Here is a 21,541-nt window from a genome sequence, read left to right as displayed (position 1 = left end):
GACAACACTGGGAGATGATGGAGGGCGATAACTTCATGTGTGCATCAAGGTGAACTTTGGTTTTTTATAAAACCTGACTTTCGACAAGCGGCTTTAGCAGCAAATGCTCCCTGGGCATCTTCACATGACCACATTAAAGCAGGTCAGTTACTGACGTCAGTCTGGTTTCAAAGGTCGGACTAAGGACGGTGTTTTCTTATCTGAGTGGATATTTTCAGATAGCTTCAAAATGGACACCCTTAAACTGAGGGAGAGCAAGTGTTCTAAATGAGGAAACTGATTTCAAGTGGAGGAGGAGAGTCTGAAGACATCGCAGCATCGCCTGGGAATTAGCTCTTCCGTTGTGGTTCTCTGTTCAGGGATCTGATGGTTAGCAACCGGGCCAGAAGAATGCTAAGTTTTTGTGGGAATCTCACTGATCTGGAGAAAGCAGTGTGTGCCTGACCTTTAAAGCTATGTCAGGATGGGACGTGTGTATGGAGCCCACCGGAGAAGGATATGATTTGTCATTTCCTCAGCAGATGATGACTGTAGGATAAACAAGTAGTTTTCAGGGCATAATGGATAAATTAGAATACAGGATTCACTTACTGAATAGTGACCCTACCAGGGGACGTGCGGATCAGCCAAGCTGGCCACAAGCAACTCATTTCCTCTGGGTTACATGGACAGAAGATCTCAAAGGGAAGGGACAGGAGGAACAGTGAATGAATCTCTCCCCTACTCTGGCAACGTATGTGCCAAGGAAATGGTGTCTCTGCCTAGGCAGGGAAAGTTCGAATCTCCTTTTTAGGAGGATTTGTACTGAGTTGGGAAAAGGCAATGATCAAACTGTCTGTTTCTCTGTTTTCTCTGGTCCTCCTTTCCCTGCAAGAGACTTTTAATAGCGAGCGCGTGTACGAAGCGGAGGGGCACTACTGTATATCTGGTGAGTTGGCTGACTCTCCACCCTCAGTATCTTTCAGCCTTTCCTTCCATAGTCGCCACCAACACTTCAAAGGCCTAGCGTGCACTCTTCCTTCTGTCTTCACCCTGACTTCCACGCACACCCCTGCTGCACTGGAGATGTCTGGAGACCTGGGGTCCAGAAGAAAGCTCCTGGCTCTTACCAGAGAGCAAGAACACAAAGGACTCATCAGGTCTAATTTATAGTGTTCTGCTTTTTGTATTTTTTTTTCAGACCACAGATTAAAGCTCTATTAGCCGCCTTAATTTACACTTATAGGATCAAACAATCCCTTTACTAACACTTACATGCATAAATAAAGAGAGGCTTGCCGCGAGAATTCCAAGTTCTGAGTTTGATTCTCCAATGCTCAATAACAAAATGGGATGTGAAACTCTATAATATTTGCTTTCTAAATTCTATTGAAATTAGTTATGTCTAAAAACATACTTCAGAAAGGGAGCATCCAGTCAAAACCTTACGATGCTATTGTCCAGTATTGATTTTTGGAATTAGGAATTAGGACGAGACCCTAATTATTTTAGTGTGTGGATAAGAGCAGACAACTCTTATCTCAAGTCTTTAGGTCAGAGAACAGACTCTAACTGCAGCTATAGACGCATGTTCACGACTCCCTTTTGTCAAAGAACAGGGGTAATCCACGCTTACGTTCTATATACTTGCCCAAGCCTAGGAACAAACTGGGACACTGGGATTTTCATTGCCTGTCAGAGTAAATTACAGACTATCTGGTCAGGATAATCTCAGAGATCTAAAGAAGCAGAAATAAAATTGGATGATCATGTGAGGGAGAAAATGTAATTTCTTTATGTCATGGTTCCTGTCAAAGTCACCCAATAGGAGACAGATTAACAAGAGAGAGGATGACAGATTTAGCTGATAAAAGTTATACACGGCATAGGACCTTTCATAAACAAAGACCCAAGGAAACAGACACACTTGTGTATCGTCAGCCAGCGTGCCTGGGTACAGCTCTGTAGGAATGGGGTTCGACATCAGCAGGGTGTGACCTAACAGTAATAAGTAGCAAGTCCCATTTGCTCCTGTGTCGTTAGAGATAAAGACATTTCTCCGGGCACGATAGCCTTACACCTTACTTTGAAGGAAAGGCCTGTGTTACTGTTTAATCTACTGTAGGAGTAGATGTCAGGAGAAGGTCAGAGGGTGACTTTCCTCATTCTATGACCCTTCAGATGTCATAATGGGAATGGTGGAGCATTCTGAACCCTATCAGCAGAAAATTAAACACCAACTGCCCCTGGAGAAGGGGACGGTGCTGATATGGAGGACGTTTGAGGGAGGTCTTCATGAGTTGGTTGAAATGTTCTCTACCTGGACAACATTACAGTCCTGTGGCATTTTCTAGCTCATAAGTCTCCATGTGCACACTACCTATGTAAATGACAGCAGCGATGAAGGAAGAGTGGGACCTCTGTTCCCTTTTGCCTGTGACAATGGGCGGTCAGAGAAATGTATCATGACATTGCCATGCTCCGGACCAAGTTTCACTCCCTATAGACTTGTGATATTTTTGTCTATGACCAAAAAAAAAAAATGAAACCTATCTATTTCCAAACATTATTATTTGGCAAGTTATGCCTACAGTTTTCAACTGAGTGTTCCTTCTCTAAAATATACTCTTCCTGGAAATAACTATAATTTTAATAGAATTTGAAGAGTAAGCATGGCTGCGTGTTTTCACACAGTTGAATAGTTTATGGCATCGGGGGATAGGTTTCAGGTATATAGACATGCCTGTTGCCTGAATATCATATATATTTTGAACACCCTCATTATTTTTTAAGAAACATTACTGGTTTAACACAGGTAACTCCTCTCGATTCCTAAAACAGTAGGAGTGGTGTGAATATTTATACAATCTGTGATATTTCGAAACTAAAAATCACAGGAGTCCAATGGTCAAGGTTTGAAAAGTCCAAACCTTAGTTCTACATATTTTGAGGAAAGGGTGTTGGTTATGCAATTCCTGCCTTGAGGAAGCAGAAGGGGAGTGGTTTTTAAGACAAAGAGGGGACCAGGAAGAGGGTGGTGGGAGGTGGAGTTTGGGAGAGGTGAATCAGAGTGTCACTATGAAGACAGAGAGCGGACATATATGAGAGTCTAAGTGTTTGCAAAGTTCCAGGCTCAGTGGTCTCGCTAGACCTTTGCACATAGGACAATTTGTTGAAGTCGGTGTTTTAACCCTCGATGACACATGTGACTCCATAGGACTTTTGCTCTCTTTTCAGAATAAATGGTCTCCTTTTGCCCACTTCCCTCTCCCCCCTGGCTTTCTTTTGTTCCTGTAGCTGAAGTTTTGTACTCTTACCTTTGACAACTGACTCTAATTATAACGTTCTGTGGCCATCTAATTTCTATGGTCATCGCACAGATTTTAGTGTGCAATTATAGGACACGGAACGACATTCATACCGATGTCACAGCCGAGCACGAACACGATAAAGAAACAAAACAGAAGTCTGCACACTCTTGGATCAAACCGGTATTTTTTTTTTCTGATAATAGTTTTGTTCATTTGTTCATTTCCTTATTTGAAGTATCTAACCGTCTGTGCGCCGCTGGCGTTTTCCAGACAGAGTCAGATCACAGAAAAAGGAAAGCATGCATTCAAGCTTTGCACTGCTGGAAGAGAGGAAAACAGGGCGAGTCCATGTTTGCCGAATTCCATCTGAGGTGGTTGTAAATGACCTTGCTTCTGTTCTGTTTCTGCTGCGAGGCAAACCTGCTTTTAACTGTTGGAGAGCGCCACCTTGTGGACACTGAAGGCTTCTCCAGTTCCTAGTTTGTTGCTTTAGTTTGTGGGTGTAAGGATTAGCTCAAGTTTGCCTCCTGATGTCAGGATAAGCACAATTGAGTACAAGCCGACCTCCAGCACTCCTCCAGGTACTAGGTTTTCACTAATCACAAGACATTCGTTTTGTTTGCCTGAGACAGGAGACAGTTGGCCTTTCCTGATTCATGACCAGAATCAAACGAAGACTGCAGTTTCTTAAGAGTTCTGGTTTGCGTCCATTTTATGTATCCAAGGAAAAACCATGGTCACTGGTAGTGCAAAAAAAAAAAATCCCTAAGTAATTAGGAATGAACCACTGATAATTTCTATGTTGGAAAGTTACTGGGGTCAGGTAAATACAGTCTTTAAAATTGGTGTTCTTTAAAATGGGTGTTCTATTTGTGTTGGGGTTTGAGAAAAAAAAGTATTCAAAATTTAAGGACCTGACATGCCAAGTACTTTGAATCAGAAAGTACAAGGACATCGGAAGGACTCAGAGGTCACCTCAGAACCAAGGCCTCTCTGAATGTATTAAGTATATATTCTGTTTAACATAACTCATTTTCCTCCATCATATTAATAGTGGTCTATCATATTACTCTCTGGGAAATATGCAGATAGACCGTGTGCTGTGTAGACATTGCTGATTCTTGTTGAGTTGGCATGACAGTATGCAAAAAGAGCATGTGGGGATCACTGAGTCTCCTTGGAAGTCTGCCCACGAGAAGAGACAGATCTGTCTGTCCGAGAGCTCAGCCTGCACAGACTCACTCGAGCTGACCTGTTGTAGAGTTTGCTCTTTACCCCGTCCCTTAAACCAGTCACGTCTCAATGCTAATGTGCGCTAGGGCCAGTCACACCACTGCCCTGCACTGGAAACCCCCAGTGTAGGTCCTTAGGACTTGCCGTGCTTCCCTTCAATTAGCTTAGCTCTGACTGGTCTGTGTAAGCTCAACAAAGTCATATTCTCATGGACTCGATCTTCCGGAGGCCTCAGATCTCTACCTTTAACTGCATTATATGCATACAACACATATTTAAGCTTGAGATTTATTTCATCATCAATCTGGAAATAGCCTTTAATTTCTTACAATTAAATATGCTAGCAAATTTATTCCAAAAAATTTTGAAACTTTGAAAATTTTTTGTTCTTCCTTTCTATTTCTGTCTCTGTCTTTTTACAGACAGACAGGTAGACAGACAGACAGACACACACCACCTATTTCTTCTTATGAATTTTAACTTCTTTTAGTTGCTTGTCAGAATTCTGCACTTTCTCCTTTGTATATATTTCAATCAATAATAAATTGTTCATTTTATGTGCAAGTATCTAGTGTCTGTGAAGCCCAGACCTCTGCAAACTTACAGCACTGTTATTTATATCAGCACTAAGTCATGATGTCCGTTGGTAATGCCTAGAACATCAATAAAAAGTGCTTTCCAAGTATCTTTAAATATTTTCCACAGCGTGTAGACTTCTGCTTTTCATCCTACAGCCATAACTCACATTAGTAAAATGAAAGTTTGTACCAAGTCACAGAGAAAGTTCTCAGATTTGTAATTCCGTTTGGCAGGGAGAGAAGCAATAGTCAGTGGGATTATGCAGTTTACATGGAAGCCATTTTCACAGATTAACAGATGCAAAGCGATAACTGACAGCGTGGGGATAATGACGTTATTTTCTTGCCGTGGGCATCTTGAGAGCTCAGCCGTCATCCATCACCACCCGGCTGCCATTCTGCATGCTCACAGAGTACAGCTATTCTTTCTTTACACCCGGTTGTACTTCGGAACAGGAGAAAGTTTAGGTTCTATTGTGACCTTTCTGAGTCTTTAAGTTTTATTTTTACCATGAACCTCAAAACTTAAATTATGGCAGTAATAATTCTTGCTACATCCTGCCCTTTCCAATGGTATTCCTGAAGACAGTATTGGTAATTAGTCCATACCCAGAGAAGTGATAGAGAAGAAAGGGAGGTTTTGCTGATAGATTCCTAATTGCATTTGCGAATTCATACTTTTAAACGAGTCTGGAATTCCTACCACTGTCTTTAGCAAACATCGCATTGATTCCACCACATGGTCTCACAGCACACCGTACCTTCATGTGTTTTGCCCGGTCTTTGCTTCCTCCGCCATCAGGAATGCCGCAAGGGAGCAGCCAGCAGCTCGGGCCGTGTGTAATAATTTACTAATCATCAATGGGGTTTGCTCACTGTTGTCTTAGCTTATCAGCTGCTGCACAAATGAAACTGCCCGTTCCCATGATTTGTTTTTGGGGCACCGTAAGCGACTGGTACGACTTCTCTCAAATTTTCCTGTTACCGTTTCCGTGTCAACACTGTTTTTGCTGCGGCTTAATGGGCAACGGGTGGTAACAGTGACCTGGGTGATTAAACCTTGCTGCTTCACCAGCTTCCAAGAGATGGTATGTATGAAAGGTCAGCAGAACAGGGGCTTGCCAGGCCTTTTAAAAGCAGTCAGTCTTCGAGACTCTTCCACAGATGTTGCTGTCCGTGCGGAACTACTCTCTGACTTACGTCTCTGTAAGATTACAGGCTCCGTTCCTCTCTTCAGATTTAGAGTTCTATTCAGCTCTGCTGAAAACTTTCTGATGACATCTTTTTTTTAAAAAAAATAATCTGGGGTTGGGGATTTAGCTCAGTGATAGAGCGCTTGCCTAGCAAGCGCAAGGCCCTGGGTTGGGTCCCCAGCTCCGAATAAAAAAGAAAAAAGAAAAAAAAATCTTAAAGTTTAACATCATTAAAGAGAGTTTCCACGGCTTGCAATATACCACATGTAAAATTAAATTATATTAAAATAAAAACATTTAAAATATGCATTTGTCAATTTAATTTTTTAAAAAAAAATCAGTATCCAATACCACATAGTGAAATACTTAGACATTTTAAAGGAAAAACGATGCTCTGTGCTATATCCAAAGGAACATAGTGGCATTCATTTTTAAACTTTATGAAACGTTAACACCTGGATTCCAATGGCTGGTTTTGATTCTCTTTCAAGACGTGGTATACTTTTATACTCAGCCTCTCTCTATTATCTGTTTGGAAAGGGACTACTATTTTACTAGCCATTTTGGTCCTGTGGATGTTGCTACTTAATATCACACAGAAAGTCATCAGTTAGTGATTGTTTACATATTAGTTACAGAAGCAGTAATCCAATTAATAAATACTTAATAGTAATCCGATTAATTTCATGTAGAATTACATTGAGAGCCACTAATTGTTTCCCAACATTATTTACTTCTGTGACTTGGAAACAAGGAACTTTGTTTATTTGAAAAAGTCAGCTCTGAACCCCATTTTTTTTTCTGTAAATTTCTTTTTTTTCTTTTTTTCTTTTCTTTTTTTTTTTTTTTTACTCTCACAGCCTTCTTTAATTATAATAAATCCATGCCATCTGAGTGCAGGTCTTTTTTTTTTTTAACTTGAGTATTTCTTATTTACATTTCAAGTATTATTCCCTTTCCCGGTTTCTGGGCAAACATCCCCCTAATCCTTCCCCCTCCCCTTTTTTATGGGTGTTCCCCTCCCCATCCTCCCCCCATTGCCGCCCTCCCCCCAACAATCTAGTTCACTGGGGTGAACCCGATTTTTTAATAGGGTTATTTGTCTCCCTGTGGTCTAACTTCTTGAGTTCTTTGTATATTTTGGATATAAGCCCTCTATCAGTTATAGGATTGGTAAAGATCTTTTCCCAATCTGTTGGTTGCTGTTTTTGTCCTAACAACAGTGTCCTTTGCCTTACAGAAGCTTTGCAGTGGGATGTGGAGAAAGAGGAACACTCCTCCATTGTTGGTGGGATTGCAGACTGGTACAACCACTCTGGAAATCAGTCTGGAGGTTCCTCAGAAAATTGGACATTGAACTACCTGAGGACCCAGCTATACCTCTCTTGGGCATATACCCAAAAGATGTCCTAACATATAACAAAGTCACATGCTCCACTATGTTCATAGCAGCCTTATTTATAATAGACAGAAGCTGGAAAGAACCCAGATGCCCTTCAACAGAGGAATGGATACAGAAAATGTGGTACATCTACACAATGGAATATTACTCAGCTATCAAATACAATGACTTTATGAAATTCATAGGCAAATGGATGTAACTGGAAAATATCCTGAGTGAGGTAACCCAATCACAGAAAAACACACATGGCATGCACTCATTGATAAGTGGCTATTAGCCCAAATGCTCGATTTACCCTAGATGCACAGAACACATGAAACTCAAGAAGGATGACCAAAATGGGAATGCTTCACTCCTTCTTTAAAAGGGGAACAAGAATACCCTTGGCAGGAAATAGGGAGGCAAAGTTTAGAACAGACACAGAAGGAACATCCATTCAGAGCCTGCCCCACATGTGGCTCATACATATACAGCCACCAAACTAGATAAGATGGATGAAGCAAAGAAGTGTAGGCTGACAGGAGCCGGATGTAGATCCTCTCCTGAGAGACACAGCCAGAATACAGCAAATACATAGGTAAATGCCATCATTAAACCACTGAACTGAGAACGGGACCCCTGTTGAAGGAATCTTAGAAAGGACTGAAAGAGCTTGAAGGGCTTGAGACCCCATATGAACAACAATGTCAATCAACCAGAGCTTCCAGGGACTAAGCCAGTACCCAAAGACTATACATGGACTGACCCTGGACTCTGACCCCATAGGTAGCAATGAATATCCTAGTAAGAGCACCAGTGGAAGGGGAAGCCCTTGGTCCTGCCAAGACTGAACCCCCAGTGAATGTGATTGTTGGGGGGAGGGCGGTAATGGGGGGAGGGTGGGGAGGGGAGCACTCCTAGGGGAGGGGAGGGTAAGGGGTTAGGGGGATGTTGGCCCAGAAACCGGGAAAGGGAATAACAATCGAAATGTAAATAAGAAATACCCAAGTTAATAAAGATGAAAAAAAAAAAAAGAAAAGAAAAAGTCAGACTTTTCTGGGTCCATGTTCTGTTCTAAATATTGCTATATTTCACTTCCCAAGCCACACTAATCATATTTGTTAAGTTCACCAGTGAGTGACCTAAATCTTGAAGCTCTCAGGACAGACAAGTTCAGAGTAATAGATACAGGGTTTACGAAATTTAACATTTCACTCCAAATAATAGATCTTCGTTGGTGGTGGGGACTTTACTCCGTTCTTTCTCCTGAAATAACAATCTGACTCTTTCAGTACTGAGCACCCCAAGCACCCAACACTAAGGTCTGTCTAGTCAGCTCCTGAGTGATGGTGGCTTGGCAGTTAAAAACACTTGCTGAGCTAAGAGAGGACCCAGGCTTTGCATAGAGCATCTACATGTGGCTCACAACAAACTTACCCCCAGGGGGCATCTGATGTCCTTTCCGGACAAAGCATGTACTTGCATGTGAGGTTCACATACACAGTTCCCACACACATACATGAACTAAATAGTACGTAGAAGTTTTAAGGGAAAAGATAGTGTCCTTTTTCACTCCAAAGATGGTTGATTTAGCTCTCGGATCAAACTATCCTGTGTTTGCTTTTCCTCGAGGTACACTTATGATATCATTATAACTTGGCCCTTAAATGCACGCGTCAGATAATAACATAGACCATCAGAACTAGCATTCCCTGGCTGAAGTGCAGAGAGGAAAGGATCCTATGTGCAACTAATGTGGTTCTTGGAATCATATCTAGGGATCCATGCATTGTTAGGAGCCATCTAAGAAAGGTTAAGGCTAGCTGGTGGCCTTCCTGTAGGAGGCCCACCATCTTTGTGTGGTCTTCCATGAGAAACAAGGCCCCAAGAGACTTCACCTCAGAATTGCTTCTTTCATCTGATATGCCTTTCCTGTCACTTTTACATACCTTAAGGATTCCTAGGTATTTGCTCACCCTATTGAGCAGACTTCCTGCAGATCAAGACAAATAGGAATTTTCATGAATTAATGCTGTTGAAATGAAGTAATGATTTTATAGGATTCCTGATTTGATTCAAATAATCTTAGAAAGAAAGTTTGAAGAGATGGTTTTGGTTGTTTTTCTAGAAAGATGTAATAAAGTTAGAATCAAGAATAGAGTGTGTCTACTCCTCGTAATAAAGATTGCATCATAAGAAATACAATGAGCTTTCATAATTACACTAAAAAGAGAAATAGGCTTGGGAAAATTTGTGTTCAAGGAAAAACATCCGAGTCCAAGGACGAAGCCACAAGTGTGCACTATGATAAGGCAAGGATGTGTAAAAACTGTTGTTTGGAACTTATAATGAGCTTACAGCATGAAACACTGCTTTGAACTTGTTAATGATAGCTTTCTGCAACTCCTCTGTTTTTGTAACATTTTATCTATGAGGTAATTCTTTTTCACATAGAGAACTTTTGTCTAAAATTTATAAAAAGATGAAACCAATAAAGAAAGGTGGTGTGGCCATTTTCAGTCTCATTGTGTGTGTGTGTGTGTGTGTGTGTGTGTCTGTGTGTGTGTATGTATGTGTGTGTATGTGTGTGTATGTGTGTTGTGTGTGTATGTATGTGTGTGTATGCATGTGTGTATGTGTGTGTGTATGTGTGTGTGTATATGTGTGTGTGAGTGTGTATGTGTGTGTATGTATGTGTGTGTATGTGTGCTGTGTGTGTATGTATGTGTGTGTGTATGTGTGTTGTGTGTGTATGTATGTGTGTGTATGTGTGTGTATGCGTGTGTGTGTATGTGTGTGTATATGTGTGTTGTGTGTGTGTATATGTGTTGTGTGTGTATGTATGTGTGTGTATGTGTGTGTATGTGTATATGTGTGTGTGAGTGTGTGTGTGTGTGTGTGTGTGTGTGTGTGTTGTCTGTGCAAGTGACATCTTTGCTTTCTTTTGTTTTCTTTCTGGTCCAAGAACAGTGAATGAGCTCCAAGCCTCTTGTCTGTACAGGAAGGTTTTCCTGTCTGACTCACCGGAGAAAGGAGGTCTAGCAATGAAGCCTTAATTCCCTGGTGCTAAACAGCCTGTGTTGATTCACCAGAAACTAGTACTTATTTAAGCATAAATCAAAAAATAGTTAAAGACTTTAGTTTCCCCAGTGCTTATTTAAGCAAAGAGAGTTAAAGAGATAAGAAGCAAGCAGTATTCAGACACAGAATAAGCAAGAGAGTGTCAAGTTTCTGGAAGCCATTTAGCCCCCAGTACAGTTAGAGAGTAACAAGGCCAGAGATCATCAGTCTTTTGGCTTTCAACTCTGTGTTCCACAACAGCTCCTAAACCTAAAAGCCCAGGGCAGGACCCTAATAATGCATGTAGGCAAGCGCTCTGCTGTTGTGTATTGTGTGTTGGAATGAGGCTTTGTGCATGTACTTACAGTTGCCCACCTTTCAGGAACCAGAGTTACAGAAAGGCATGGAATATCTGATGTGGTTGCTGTGCACTGAACTTGGGTTCTCCGCCAAGAACAATACACATTAACATCTGTGCCACCTGACCAGCCTGTTTATCATGTCCAGAAACGAGTTTTTATAAGGATCTCTGACTTCCACACTGAGTCATATACCTTATGGAAACATGGTACTAGGTGTACCGTTTCTGTAAATACTGTTGATAAACTTGCTCCCATCCACTTAAAATATCTTTCTGTACATACGGTCTTTGTCCTCTGCACTGTCAATCTGACACGAGTGCTTCTATATTTCGAACCTAAAATGTTTAGTAAAATATCCATGTGTTAAAGTCTTGTTTTGGTGCCGCGGGAGACAGTTGACATGTCAAGGGTTAGTGTTGAGGTGGGGTTCTGTGGGAGGAAGTTAGCACATTGGGAGCATGACTATGCAGAGTTGCTATGATCCCAAATACCTCCACTTTGATTTCTTTTTCCCAGCCACCAACAAGTGAGCAACTGTCTTTGTCACACAATCCCTTCATGCTCTTCTGTCTCACTACATGGCCCCAGGAATAGAGCCAACCGCCAGGATTGAAACCACATGCTAAAACTAAAGTGAATTTATCTCAGGCATTTGCTACAGTGGCAGGCAGTTGGTAAATGCAAGTGCTCCACTCATTAAAATTAAGTGTATATATACTGCTGCATTGAAGCTTGTGCCTCCATACAATTGATATTTGAGCTGATGAAAAACTTATTCTTTACTAAAAAAATACAAAAAAACCCCCAAAAAACAAAAAGCAAAAACAAAACAAAACAAACAAACATAAAAGTGGTGCAATGAGTCCTATAGCTTGGTTGTCAGATATCGTAGGAAGGACAAGAAGCTTCTCAGTGATGCAATGAGGGGACAAAGCTAAGGGTTGGATGCAAAACCTGAACTCATAGTTACTTTGAAGATTACGAGTTAACACCAAAGCTTGGAAGGAAGCCTACATCTTGAAAGAGCTGTCCAGGAAGTGACCAGAAGCTGTGGAGGAAAAAAACTATAATTATCTATTTTTATGTGTGATGGATGTGCATGAATGGATGGAGTGTGTGTGTGTGTGTGTGTGTGTGTGTGTGTGTGTGTGTGTGTGTGTGCGCGCGCGCTCATCTGTGTGTCTGCGCATAGAAGACAGAGGTCAATGTTCAGTGGCTCCCTCTAGATATCCTCTCCCTCCTCAATTCTTGAGCTATGGTAGTACAGGATGATAGAGATTTGTGTTAATTGATAACCTTCCGCTGTATCTGGAGCTCACTATTTCAACTAGATTGACTGTGCAGTGAGCCCCTGGAATCCTCCTGTTTGGTGCCATACTGTTTGAGTTCTTACAGGTCACACCTATCTTCTATATGAGTACTGGGGTCCCAACTCATGTCCTCACACTTAATAGGGCAAGCACCTAACCCATTGAATCATTTTAGAGACTGGAAAAGATGTATATTTACGAACTCCATTATGAAGTTATTCTAATAATAGGATTAGAGAAAAATAAATAATTATAATACCACAGATGCAAACAAGTGGAAACTATAGCTTAATTTTTGAATATACAGGCACAATTTCTGTATGCGGCATTTTTTTGTAAGAACTCAAACAACAATCTTAACCAAGTTTACTTTAATCTACAATGTTTTTATTATTAAAATTCATTAATTGTGTTTGCATATTACCAACCAAATAGGGAAACCTTGAGATTATCTAAGTTCACATAGAAGCTTTGCATGTTACATGACTGTGTGTGTGTTTGTGCCTGGGAGTTCGCATGTGTTTAAGGTATTACATGACTGTGTGTTCCTGGGAGTTCACATGTGTTTAAGGTATTACATGATTGTGTGTGTTCCTGGGAGTTCACATGTGTGTAAAGGTGTGCATTTTTGGCCCTGTGCATGACTATGGCAGTCAAAGCTTGACATTTAGGTGTCTTCTCTGTCTGCAGGTTGTTTCACTTGCCAGGACCTCACCACGTGGGCTAGGCTGGGTGAGCAAAGAGGTCAGGACCTGTTTCTACCTGCCCAGTGCCAGAATTACAAGTTTGCCCCCATTACATCCAACATTACTTTGTGGGTTCTTGAGGTTTGAACTCAGTTTCTCCAGCTTGCATAGTACTCAGTGAGCCCTAGACTATGGAAACTTTTATAATTAAAATTGAAAAATAACTGAAGATGAAAAGGTAATAGGCAGAGAGGTGTGACTAACAATTACCTAATAAAATATCTGGTGAGATAAATTGCATAATCCTTAGGTAAAATCCATTTCTCCCCATTATTAAAGGTGTATTGCTTTGACTTTATGTGCATGAGTCATTTCTCGTGTATGTCTGTGCACCATATGTCAGACTAGCACTCACAGAGGATAGAAGGGAGTGTTTTCACACTTGGAACAGGATTTACAGACAGTTGGGAGCTGCCATGTGGGTGCTGGGAATCAAACCTACATCCTATGGAAGAGCAGCCAGTGCTTTTAAGTCATTTTAAGAGTTGTATTTTCATGAGAAATTATATAAAGCTACTAATATCACTTCTACTGTTACATCGGAAACACTGAAAAAAACATACGATGTGTTGAAAATAAAAGTAATTAAAAATAACTTAATTGCATTATAATTTGATGGTATTGGTAGTTTGTAAGGAAAAGGCAAGGAAATTTCTAGGCAAATTGTTAAAGCATTAATGATTATAAACTAAACTTATAAAGTAACAGCGTTCCGTATTTGTAATGAATAATTTAAAAAGTGACAGTAGACAGACAGCTTTAACTGTGACTGTTACAGGAACAATAGTTATTATACACACACATATGCATGTGTGCTTGTTTGCATGTCCGTAGGTACTATGGGTGCAACCAATTAGGTGTCAATATGAACCTCTACATGCAATCGTGTATCATTGCCTATGTATGTGGGAATGGGTGAACTCTCATTGCTTCTGCTTGCCTTATAGGAGGGATGTCTTTTCAGGAAAATACCCCAAGAAATGTTTCAAAAAACATATTTTGACCGTGTTGGCAAGTATGCCATGAACAGTAAAAGCCACTAAGAGGAATATTTCAATACACGGACATGCAAATGATTAAAATTAAAAGAGCATTAAAAGAATATATGAACAAGAATTGGGAGAAAAGGGACTCTGACCCTTTTACGTTGTAACGATGTTCCCCAAATCCATAATCTATCCATGCTACCAAAACGGCATGCCATGCTGTAACAGTGAAAGTAACAGCCACCTAACAACTTCATGTGCATTCTCGATCTGTGTTGATAGGCAAGGCACTCCTCCTGTGCCTGGCATGTGAACGGTCAGTCTTGTAACAGATTTGCTCAAGTTGTACCAATGTTGACTTTTAAATTTTTTTTATCTTTTTATTTACTCTTTTTTTTTTAAAGTTCAGACTTGATCCCCTGCCCCACCTTCTGACTGTCCCACATCCCATACCTCATCCCCCATCTCCTCCAGGATGTCCCCATCCCCACCTCACCAGACCTCCCAACTCCCTGTGACCTCAAGTCTCTTGAGGTTAGGTGCTTCTTCTCTGACTAAGTCCAGACTGGGGAGTCTTCTGCTGTATATGTGTTGGGGGCCTGATATCACCTGGTGTATGCTGCCTGGTCTGCTCAGTGTCTGAGAGAACTTGGGGGTCCAGTTTAATTGAGACTACTGGTCTTCTTAGAGGGTCACCCTCCTCCTCAGCTTCCTCCAGCTTTTCCCTAATTCGACCAGAGAAGTCAGCAGCTTCTGTTCATTGGTTGGGTGCACATATCTGCACCTGACTCTTTCAGCTGCTAGTTGGTCTTTTGGAGAGCAGTCATGATAGGTCTCTTTTTGTGAGCACTCCATAGCCTCAGTAATAGTGTCAGGCCTTAGGGCCTCTCCTTGAGCTAGGTCCTAATTTAGACCTGTTGCTGGACCTCCTTTCCCTCAGGTTCTTCTCCACTTTTGTCCCTGCAGTTCTTTCAGACAGGAACAATTCTGGGTCAGAGCTTTTGACTGTGGGATGTTAATTTTAAGTATGTACCTCAGTAATTTCCTCTAGGATGTTTGAATGAACATCTTGAAAGATCTGTGACAATGAATCACATTGGTAAGTTATGTTATATTTGGCCGAATTCTGTAATAATTACAAATTACAAATGACTTCAGGTAAGTAAGGGCTAGACTAGTGTAGTTTATTTGGACATTGAGCACTAGACAGTCTGTTACAGATATGGGAGCTTTACCCAGTATTTATCTATTTACCTAGTTGTTTTGTGTATGTGTGGTTTGTGCTTGCATACATGTGTATATGTGTATGTTGTGCACCTGTGTACATGTGTGCTTGTCTCTGTGCATGTGTGGAAGCCAGAAGTCAGTTTTACGAGATGTCAGTTTATCAGTCTCCACTGTATTTTCTTGAGATAGAGTCTCTTCATTGAATCATGCTAGGAATCTAGACTGGCTGGCCAGCAAGACCCTGGAGTGTCTGTCTCTGTGTATTCCCAATTTCTCAGAATGTAAGAAACGCCGCCATGCTCAGTATGACGTGGGTGCCAGAGCTCTGCAGTGAGATTCCTTGGCTCTATACAGGCATCGCTTTACCCACAGGTCTACCTGCCAGACCTAGGATTAGAAGTTTATTTATCAAAGTCAAAAATGAGGAAATATAATCAGTAGTGAAAAAGTATAATGATCCCTGTTGTGTAACTGTGCAATTTTCTTAATTTAATACGGTTAGTTTTTTTTAACTTATTGAGTTGTAGATTCACATCAGTCACGCATGGACAGACAGACATAGAACTTACACCAGCTCAGCTCCTTTTCTTCTTTGTGGGCCAAAACATACGACAAAAGGAATTTAAAAAGGCAAGGTTATTTGGACCTCAGTCCAAGGTTACTGTCCATCACAGGATACTTGGGTGTGGCAGGAAGTACATTGTCAGTTTTCCCATTGCTGCCGTTTTAAAAGACGATTGCTTTGATGAGTCCCCTTGTTCCCTCACCAAACAGCCTTCTGAGATATTTTTCCATACAGCTTCCCTTCTGGAAGAAATTCTGATGTTGTGTTTTAATTTCTAATTGCCCATTATAACCATTCCTTGTATATCACTGAAAGGAAGTTATTTTCTGCTAATTTGATCTCTCTTTTAAGAGGTCAAATGCAGGAGATCCCTGTGGCGTGTGATGTAGGAGACAGAAATCATTGGACACGAGTGGCCTTTGTCTTGTATTTTATTGACAGTATGAAACAAAAAGTCACTTTGATATGACAAAAATTATTCTTGGAAGAATCATCACGATACTCTAGAATTAAGTTTCAATGATAAAGAAAGATCATATATTTTATATATTTTTCTAATTTTAATCTGTTAGTGTTTTGTCATGTCAGCTTTGGCTTGATTTTTAATAATTATGGTGTTGGTGGCCTTCATTTCAATTTCTTTCCAATAACGCATGACGATGGTTTATATTGAGTTCGGTACTGTTAACATTTATTCATACTAACTTATGAAGATCATGCTTGGGTACTGAAAGGAGAGAAATTATGCAATCATGATTTTTAATTTTATAATCACATCCTTGTATTCTTTCCTTACTCATTTAATTTTAAGCACATGTATATTGCAGTACATCTATACTGGCCAATTGTCTGAAATGATTCAGAAGTGTATATTTGTCATCATGAATGCAATTTTGGCTTTGAGCACCACATTTTACATAAGAGACACGTTAGGTCAAAATGTTAATTTAGTTCTGGAACCTTTCCTTTCCATTCCTCATTGACACAACCTCAATTTTCCCCGGTCTGTTTTAGCCTTTCAAGTTCCTGCAAAATTCCTCTGGAGGGCACTATTACCATAAGCAATACGAATTCGCTCCTGAAGGCTGAGGCTGGGAAAGGCATCAGACCTTTCAAGTCATTCACCTTGCTTCGAATCTTTGAATTCTGGACGACAACTATCCTTCTCCTTAGGGAAAAAACAAAACAACAAAATAAAAAAAAATCCCTTTTGAGGGTGCTAGAAGCCATCTCAGATAGCCTACCTTGCATGGTAATCAGTTCCTTATACTGTATAGGTGTGGTAACGAATTCTAACGGTAAGGGGATCCATTGAAATACTTACATAATTAGAGAACACCAGGTCACCAGTTTATCTTTAGAAGTGTGGTCTCGAAGGTTTCAATTCTTTGTACTTGAAATCCTTTTCAGTTATGGTTTACACGAGAGATGAAAGGTATTTGGGGATTTCATAAGTTTCCTAGTAATGATCAGAACTTAAATGCCACATCATGCGTCACAGACAGTGTTCCTTACAGGTTGCAGAGAGTGTCTGAGATGTACTGTCTTTCATTTTAATATCATATTAAACACAGAGACTGTGATTTCTGACATTTACAAACTATCTGAGTGGAAAAGGGCGATGAAAGAGGTAACCAGAAGCAACAACACAGTAAGCATCTCGATGTCTCTGAAAATACTCTCACCTTGCACCTGCCCGTCCGCTCATGCCCAGTTGTCAGCTGCTCCCAGATATGATCAATTTTATCATCAACTCTTCTACCTGAAGCAAATGATGGCCTGCCAACAAGGCTATGGGAAGTAGATCGTTTCCTTCCAAGGGAGGAAGCTTTTCTGTTTTCCTGGTAGTTTACAGAGTTGTGCTAATGGGTTCACTATAGAGAGGGACCCAAGGTGGTCATGGATAAGGGACTCAGAGTGGCTGTATCTTACAGGTTAGAGATTTTGAGCCAGGAGAAACTTCTTGCACAGTGAACTCATGCTGTGAGTTGTGTCCAAACGCTCTGTTGACTTAAAGTTGACATTCAGCATTTAACCAAACAAAAATCCACATTTGCTTTAAAAGAAAGATATTGCAACAAATTTTCTGGGCCCGAGTCACCTCCGGTAAGAGCATACAGTGGGCATCGGACTGTAGCTGTGAAATTGCTGCTTAGGGAAGTTAATAAATAAAGTACCTTCTTCCTTAGACGGTAAACACTGCCCAAAGACTCCCGTGTTATAGATTTGTATGCTGCCCGGTGGTGCTTTCTGGAAAACTGGCATAAACTTTAAGAGGCAGGACCTCAGGAAAGGAAGGTTGGTCAACCTGAGCATACCCGTGAAGGCCATTGCGTGGGATCCTGCCACTGTCTTCCCATCCAGGGGAACGACTTTGCAGTACCCCAAAGTTCTCTTCTGTGGAATGCTGGACCCTGTGTCCCCAAAGTTACATGACCAAGCAACCAGGAACTAAAACCTACTAATCTGTGGCCCAAGCTAACCTTTCCTTTGTCATAATTCCATTTTCTCAAGTATTTTGTTCCAGCTGAATAGTCTAACAGAGCTCAGAAATCCCTATGTGCACTTACATTGGTGCGACTGAAGCTCTCGGTTGAGTGGTTAATTAACAGCAGCTCTCTTTTTCCCTGAGAAAAGAATTTGAGGGTTCAGTGCACTCCTTAGTCAGATGACCAATGGTACTCTTCCGACAAATGACAAAAAATTGCTCCACATTGTCTTTGAAACCACACAACAATCCTGAATGGCTGAAGTGGCCTTGAGCCCAAAGAATAGAGCTAGGCATTTCATGCATAGCTTTGAAATGGTTCTAGCATGGAGACATATGCAGACCAGTGACAGCGGGTAGAGCGTTTAGAGGCAAATCAACACCTATACAGCCAACCGATGGTTCGATGGTTCGTCACAGTGCAAGGGAAATGTATTGGAGGAGGGACAGTCCTGCCAACGGGTGGTACTGGCAAAAATGTGTTACCTATCCAAAGAATTCCTCAATCATACATGTTAAAAGAAAATCCAAAAGGATGAAAGACTTAAACATAAGATGTGAGAGAAAGAAGACAAGACCCACCCCTCTCGAGCACAGAAAACCAAAGTAAATTTAGATATACATTATTACTAATGAAATCCAGCTAAAACCTGTCTTTACAGCAAAGGAAACAATCATCAGAGTACAGAGATAAACCTCAAAGCATGGGATACAGACACACACACACACACACACACACACACACACACACACACATATGCATATATACAGATATATATGTATATGTACATATATATATGAAATTATGTATGTGAAAAGGGGTTAATCTCAGAGCATTATGAAAACAGTTGGGGAAATAGCCCAGGGATAAAGTGCTTGCTATACAAAGAGGAGGACCTGAGTTCAGAAACCCCCAAGGCCAGGTAAAGCTGGAGGTGATACTTAGGGGTCAGGAGCAGCAATTTCAGAGCTTCTGTGCCGAGCAGGAGACTCATCCCTGGAAACTTTCCTGCGGGAATGCTAGTGTAGGGCATCCATAGAAGCAACAAGACACTGTGTCACGATCAGGATGGGAGGTGTGAACCGACCCCTGAGGCTGTTCTACCACCTTCACGCACATGCTGTGGCATTCGTGAACCTGCATTCACACGTGACCATGCACACACATGTCATATACGCACGCGCGCGCGCACACACACACACACACACACACACGGATCCTGATAAAGTAAAATAAAAAAAAGTAAACAAAAAAGAAAAAAAAACCCTCTCGAAACAACGACAAGCGGTTTAAAAGTCATGATGAATCCAAAGAAGAGGCACATGGCCAGCAGGTGTGTGAGAAAGTGCCTCTCATCACTACTTGTCATGGAGATGCAGGTAAACCCCACCAAGGCATCAGTCCTCCTTCTCAGAGTGCCCGTGACAAAGACTATGGATGCAGATACAGGCAGAAGGTGTGGAGAAAGCAAACGGTTACACTGTTGCTGGGAAATCAATGAAAACAGAATCACCACATGCCCTAAAGTTTCACTGTTCGCTTATACTCAGAGGAAAGGAAACCAGTGTGTGGAAAGACATATGTTCCCATGTCTTTACACCCCATCCAGAATTCCCCAAAGTGTCCATCAAAGACCGAGCGGATGAGAAGGACTTGCTGGGTAGACAATGGAATGCCATTTAATCACAAACCCCGAAATCTTGTCTTATCCTCTGCCACAACCTCAAAAGAACAGGAGACCACTCTCTTCAAGAACCATGCACGGCATAGAGGCCAGTCTTTCCTCTAAGTCCTTGTGAAATCTAAACGGTGAACTCAAAGAAATGCAAGTGTCTGGATAGGGTAAGAGGAGGGGAAGGGATATGGTGGAAGAACCTGTAGGAGTCGTTTCACTTTGGAGTGACTAGGGATGGCCTCTGGAAATATTTCAAAGAGAATGATACTGAAGGCCTTTGCTATAAAGAAATATATGTGTTATTTTCCTTGCATTTGGGGACTAAATATTTGATAAGAAGTAACGTGAAAAAGAAATGACTTAATTTTCGGTCACATTTGGAGGGAATGCAGTCCACCGTGGTGGGTAAGGCATGTCAGCAAGACTCTGAGATGGCTGGTCACATTGCTTCTGTCCTCAGGGAGCAGAGTGGGCAGGAAATAAGGTCAGATTCCCCCCCCCCACACACACACACACAAGGGCTCCTTCTAGTGACCCACTTTCTCTAGTGAGGCTCTACCTCCTAAGAATTTCACAGACTCTCAGAAACAGTGCCACCCCTTGGAGACCAAATGGTCCAACACATGAGCCTGTTGGGGGCACAGCACAGTAGATTGATAAACTGATAAGTGCTTGAGAAACTAGCTAGACTTATTATGTTATACAATGTTTAAATGTATTCAAATTAATTGTTCCATCCTCTAAATTGTATACTTTTTATTTTTACATATCTGTTTAAAATATAGTTAATTGCAATGACATTAAAAGCACCCAACTTTACTCCTTTATTGTACAACCATACCAGATAGCTAGCTGTCGACCACTTTTTTTTCCCCTTTCCTTCTTCACTTAACTGTGAAAGAAAATTTCAAATGTATAGATAATCAAAAGAATTCCTAACGGTTTGCATCTCTGGACAGAAGGCATCTGAACATCTTCCCTCTTTTCCTTAGATAACACAATAGATTGCTTTGGATTGAAATGTTGTGGCATCAGGAAACATTGCAGTCGATGTGATATAAGTTGAGATATGTAGCAAGTGTAGCCTTTGTACCTGAATTAATTTCCCCAAATAAGCAGTCTTCCCAGGTGAAACGTGTTCCTTCCACCTTTTCTTTCCACAGCCTTATTTCCTCGGAATCTTTCATGATTTATTGCATTTGAAGTTCTTTCTTTCTTTTTTTTTCAGGGGAAAAGGGGAACTCTTTGAACTTTACAAACAGATATAAATGGGAAATGAAAGGAGGAAGGTCAACTCTCAGGCTGCTAACCTTCGCCGTGTCCTTTGAAAGGGGTCCCCAGGTAGCCTTAACTTCTGGCAGCTCGTGTGAGCCTGGCTTGCTCCTGGGCCTAAGCCTAGTTGGCAGAATGACAGAGGTCAAATCTTCACACAAATGAACAATTTCC

The 21,541-nt window shown here is 41.1% G+C and overlaps 1 protein-coding gene across 2 annotated transcripts in view; it reads right to left on the bottom strand.

Moving 5' to 3' along the window:
• Positions 1-5,964, bottom strand: part of Pik3c2g (phosphatidylinositol-4-phosphate 3-kinase, catalytic subunit type 2 gamma) — a 366,288-nt gene extending 360,324 nt beyond the window's left edge. Inside the window, exon 1 of one of the 2 annotated variants that reach the window (XM_087655648.1) lies at positions 5,863-5,964. The gene's annotated coding sequence lies outside the window, so the exon portion shown is untranslated. The remainder of the gene's footprint in view (positions 1-5,862) is intronic. The other variant, NM_053923.2, reaches the window with a different exon arrangement.
• Between the last annotated feature and the right edge of the window lie 15,577 nt (positions 5,965-21,541).

This window comes from Rattus norvegicus, chromosome 4 (genome assembly GCF_021556685.1).
Source record: "Rattus norvegicus strain SHRSP/BbbUtx chromosome 4, alternate assembly SHRSP_T2T, whole genome shotgun sequence".
Lineage (NCBI taxonomy): Eukaryota > Metazoa > Chordata > Mammalia > Rodentia > Muridae > Rattus > Rattus norvegicus.
The sequence above is the reverse complement of the archived record's forward strand: the minus strand, read 5'-3'. Positions and strand labels throughout refer to the sequence as shown.